Source organism: Lactuca saligna, chromosome 4 (assembly GCF_052625555.1).
Source record: "Lactuca saligna cultivar CGN05327 chromosome 4, ASM5262555v1, whole genome shotgun sequence".
Taxonomy (NCBI): domain Eukaryota; kingdom Viridiplantae; phylum Streptophyta; class Magnoliopsida; order Asterales; family Asteraceae; genus Lactuca; species Lactuca saligna.
In genome coordinates this window covers 22,954,049-22,960,048 of record NC_136420.1, presented here as the reverse complement: position 1 = coordinate 22,960,048, position 6,000 = coordinate 22,954,049, and positions in this window count along the sequence as shown.

The window sequence follows — 6,000 nt, the reverse complement described above, 5'->3', positions numbered from 1 at the left end:
GATATCGGGTTGTCACAATTAATCTCTATAATAATCTGGTAATGAAACTTGATCTCTCATCATTCCCAATGAACACTAAGATTTCTATCAAATAAGGATCGGCCATGCAGGACAGTTGGGAGGCACAACCATTTCGACGTATGACCTTTCTGAAATCCAACATCAAGCCAATGTGACCATTCTATACACCTCTCCAGTAAGTAGATCAATCAACATTATAATTTGGAATTACTGATAAATCTTATTTATAGGTTCATAATAATGACTATGACTTATAAATACAAATTACACTAAAATAAGGATGAGTGTAATTTAACTTACAGAGATTTCCTAGATAAAAGTTCGGAAATTGCACTGGCAGAGCTTGTACTTGTTAGCTACTACTACTTTAGGGATCACATGGCTTCGTGTAATGCCCTGTTCCTAGGTAAATTCTTCAAGTTTTAAATATTTTGATCTTTTTTATTATTTTGCATGGAAGGCCATTACACTGGGAGTTATTGGGAGTTACGCGGGGCATACTCGTGGTAGCCGCAAAACCCTAAAATTTAGGGTTTGGACCCTATTTAAACACCTTATGAGCTCAATGCCTCTCTCATCACCAACCTCTATTGTCCCAAAGCACTCCCTTAGAAACCCTATCCTCGATTTGTGATATTCTTGAGCCTTTGAGTGAGTTGGTGTGTTTTTGGTGCATTTTGAAGAAGGAAGTCATCATAGAAGAGTTGATTGGCTTAGAGCTTGTAGATCCAAACTTTGTTCATCTTGATCAACCTTCTGGAGGTATAAAGTCTCATCCTTTATGATTCTTTGATTAGATCTAGTTTAGCTTATGGTCTTGGCATATTTTCGTCCCATGGGTTGATTCTTGTTAGTAAAAGCTACTCTAGAAGCTTAGGTTAGCATTTCTTGATGTTTTTAGGTCCCTAGTGCATAAAAATCATGTCTTGATGGCTTTGGTTCATCCATGCATGAGTTGTTGTCCTTAATATGAAGTTAGAAGGTTAGAAATTGGCTTTCGACTTCCTTGAGCCATACAAAGGCACCAAGTTGTTGACTTTATTAGTGAAGTTGTTCCTTAGGTTAAAATATCCGAGTAAGATGAAAGTTCTTTAAGCATTAAGAGCTTAATGGAATGAGTACATTGGGCGTACCCTCTAGGTACGCACGACGTAATGGGATAAGCCTATGTACCCTTCAGTGTAGGTCTAATACGCTGAGCGTACTCACCTAAAGCCTATTTGGGGCATTTGGGTCCTGGTTCAGCATAGGCCTTGGGTCATGGCTAGTTGGGCCCAATATAGAAAGGGTAAAATGGTTTTTTATTCTTTCTAAGAGGTTTTATGACTTGGACCTTTATTTGTGGGTTATTACCCTAAATAGTGATTAAGGTTGGTTTGATTTGTGTTCAATGTTAGGAGCCGCCGTAGCAGTAGCTTGTGGGTGCGTGATTGTTTATCATTAGATTGAGGTGAGTCTCTTCACCATACTTGTGGGTCGAAGGCAACAATACCGGCCCATTGGATTATGTTTGTAGGATGCATGTTATCTGTGTGATAATTGCATGTTTTGTATGTGGACGGGGCCCTTTATGCAAGCTAGGGCAAAGCCCGTTATGTTTATTGGGCGGGGGCCGTTATGCAAGTTAGGGAGAGGTCCGTTATACTCAATGGGTGGGGCCTATCATGTGAGTTAGGGTGAGGCCTGTTACACTCATTGGGTGGGGTCCGTTACTTGTATGATATGTGGTATTTTGAGGAAACTCACTAAGCTTTGTGCTTACAGTTTAAATTTATGTTTCATGTACTTCTGGTTCGGTGGGGAAGGGCCTAACCTGATCGTTGCGCATCCACCCGTGTCCAACTTTTTATGATGTTGGGATTTGTACTCTGATAACTATTTCGACTATGTTATATGTTGATGGTTTATGCGTAATATGATTGACAGTTTTTTTTTTTCTTAAAAACAATTTTTTTTCCTTTGTGTTTTTGGGACGTTTCAAGTTGGTATCAGGGCCTTGGTTTAAGGGATTCGAACACACTATCGGGTGTGTCTGAACTCAAACTGAGGATTTGGTGGGTTTTTCATAAAAGAATGATTTTCTAAAAATATTTCTACTAAAAATAAGGGGTGTGATGCATGTAATCGACCAATATCAAGTAAGTGTTCCCAAAATACCCATACATGTTTGTCGATTCAATATGTGATTATGTGAATAACATTCTAGATCAAGGCTAAGGATTTGCTCAAAATTGTATGTTAGGAGAGATGTCTTTGTATGCTTACTGTATGATCCTTTAGAACTGCATGCTAGTATGGATTACATACAATATGATAGGATGTCTTGTAGGGTAGTGCTCCGGTTAGAACTCAATGCTCGAATGCTGCTTGCTTTGTGCTTTTAGGAACCACTGCTAATATTAGTTACATATTAAGTGAATATTCTTGATTACATGTTACAAAAATTAGATAATTTTAGAAGGTTAGGTTTGACTCTATTGCGCAGTTTTTATTTGAGTCTAACCGTTATAGTGTGAGACATAGCAGTCAAAGAATTATCTAATGTTTGTTGCATGTAATTATATCTGTGATGTAGTTAGCGGGTATTAGTGGGGGTTTCTTCTGCAACTAATGGCGGAGAGTGACGGGAAGGGAATACTAGGAGAACCTAAGAAGCATGTTAGCATTAGCAAATGCGTTGTTTAATGGAATTGTTGAATGTTGGAATTTAGGGAGTCACTTAGGGAAATCGGGATGACTCTTGAGGAAATTACGGATAGGTGTGGAAGGTAGTATTGAGCCCGTACTACTAGAAGAACAAGATCCATATTGGAGTCAAGGGAGTCACAATGATACCAAGGGACCCATATGGTGTGAGGTTCTTCGAGTGTTTTCTGATGGTGTGCATTATTTATTTTCTGTATGGTGGTCACTCGAGGTGGTTCAGGTCCTGGTGAGAGACCGGTTTGGGATCAAGTAAAGATATGGAATTAGACAAATGCATATTTCCAATCTTATTAACTCTTGTAGTTGATCCAATAGGATGACCAACTCTAAGATTTAACTTGGAAATATCCACGATGTCAACCAATTGTGATTCAACAAGAACCATATGTTGACTAGCTCCTAAATCAACAACCCATTTATTACAATTAGAAAGCATACTATTACAAGCAATACATATCATATTAGCATTAACAGACATATCCTCAACAAATTGCTTGCCACTAGAAGAGATAGAATCTTATCATATTGACCTGAGGTAAGATAATGTTGACCAACTTTATGTACTTAACAAGTAGAGGTACTATAAGACTCATTAACATGTGAAGCAACAAGATGAGCATTAGACAAAAACTTGTTAACATTATTAAAATCATTTCTATGTTTAAAATCTTTTGGAAATCTAATGAGTTTGTATAAGTTTTCAGTTGTATGTCCCTTGAGACCATAATGCTTACACTGAAGATTATGATTTTTTTTCCTTTAAATTTTCTAGTATCATTAATTTTACTAGCAAAAATAGAAGATTGAGATTTATTAGAAGAGACAATTAAAGAATCATGTTTTTTTTATTCGACTCTTCTAAAGATGGCTTTGACCTAACCGGTATTGGTTTCACTAGAGCATCTCTTTAATATGAATTCTTGGCCGACATTCCCTTCTTACCTTTGGTATTTTGATTCTTGGCCTTTTGCACGTTACAATCACCATTGCATGATCGTGAACTTGAAGGGCTTCTTTTGGGGTATCTCCCTCTTGGCGCGTTCTGCCAGCTTTGTGCGTAGTAGGGAACATATGCATGATTAGGACAATTTTTGGCAATGTGTCCAGGTGTTCCACGGTGAAACATGTCTTTTTCTTCACGTATAAATTGTTTCTTCCTACCCCTGGTGGCTTAACCTTGCCTCGTTTCTGGTTGTTCCCACATGCACACTTGCAGCAGATACTTTGTTTAGCTTGAATTGGTGGCCTGTATTTACCAACAACAGGTTGATCAGAAGTAATTGAGTTAGAAGTAACAGATTTAGAGTTCAAGGAGACATTGGTTTGTTCAGTAGTGTTCTCATTGTTCTCATCCTCTATTACTTTACCTGCACATGAAGTAGAAGCATAAGAAACATTCACCTTAATAACCTCAGTAGGCCCAGATGGCTCAGTCTTAACTGAAGCTGATTCCGGGAGTGGGCCAAACTGAATAGGTGTCTCTACCTCATTAATCTCAAGGGGGGGGGGGTGGTTATAGTTGTCATTGAAAGGAGGTGGGACACTGTGATACCCTAACCCCATAGATTGATTATCTTTGAATGTTAATTGTTTTTCAATCATTGTTGCAACTTTTTCACTTGACACATCATATTTTTTTAAAATTAAAATATGCATTTTTAAACTTATTTTTCAAAGAGTCAAGCTCGACAGTCAAGGTAGCAAGCTGTTCCTTAGCGTATTTATAATTTGAACATTTGTTGCTATATTCTTCTTGAAGTTTTTAGAAGTCCTTTGTTTTGGCGTATAGTTGTTCTTTTAAGGGTTTTTAATATTTCCTAAGAGTATATCCTTCATATTTAAGGTCCTCATTTTCCATTTTTAGCAAATCGATTTGTTCACGAAGAAATTTGATCGTAGCTTTACACGATGGAGTCCATAAAACTTCATTTATCGGGATGCCTGAAGAACTCATTGTTTTAAAAATGCCCTTTGACTATAAACCTCAAAAGTAATTCTTAAAAGTCAAACTAAAAAAAATCAAACTTAAAAGTCAAACTTCAAAAGTCAAACCGAAAAGCTAAATTTAAAATTTTGAAGGTTAAACGAGAAAGTCAACGATCAAACTTTAAAGTCAAAGTCGATTTATTAGGTCAAAAGTCAATTTAGAAAGTCAAAAATTAAAAGTTAAAAACTTTGGGTAGAAAATGAAATTTAAAAATAAAAGAAATTGAGTTTTGGGCTGAAAGTGTTCAAATTGCGAAAATAGGGTTGAAGTGGCGAAGCTTTAGGAATTAAATTGGGAAGGAATGTAGCGTGTGGCAAACTAGATTAAGTGGAAAGGGTGCTGGATTGATGAGGTAGAAGACCCGGGTTTGATTCCAGGCAACCCTAATTTTTTTTAAAATATTCGTTGAATGAGAAGGAGGCTGCTGAACGAGCAAGTGAGCCGTGAACCTGCTGGCCGAGAACTCCTGCTAGGCCATGAACTGTCTCAGGGCCATAAACGAGTTGGGCCGTGAACTCTTCTTCGATCGTGAACCCTTCAATAGTTACGAAAAAAACAATGTGTTTTACATTTTTAGGCCCAAAACTCGATTAAAAACTCGTTTTTATGAAAAAACTCAAAGAACAAACCCCCAATATTTTTCAAAGATCTATCCAAAAACGCAAAAATCCTTAAAGAAAAAGATAAAAAACACTCAAGATCTGGCCAAATTGATTGATACAAACCAAGCTCTGATACCAACTGTAAGTCCCAAATTCGCTTGACGTATCAATCAGATCCGACTGATGGTGCGGAATTCCAATCAATCGGATGTTGTCAGATCAAAATAGAGAAGAAGGAGAAGAAGAATAAGATGAATCTTGAATGATTTGATGATTAGAATGAAGTTCCTTACATGATTCACACACACTTAGCACCACACACTCTCTCTTCTAGCCGTACACCACTGTTTTTTATTATGACCATCTAACACACAAACACACACACACACACACACACACACACACACATATATATATATATATATATATATATATATATATATATATATATATATATATATAGCACGGGCCGTGAACAGGTTCAAGGCTGTGAAGCAGTTCATGGCCGTAAACACCCATTTGGGTCGTGAACAATCCTAACCTCACACACCATATGGACCGAAAACCCAATTGCCTAGAAAAACAAAGTATAAACCAAATTTTAGACCCAACACCAACTTCATTAACTTTGAGTGATTATTACATCGTGTTGCAGCTTCACAAGTGCAGTCAGTCAAATTAGTA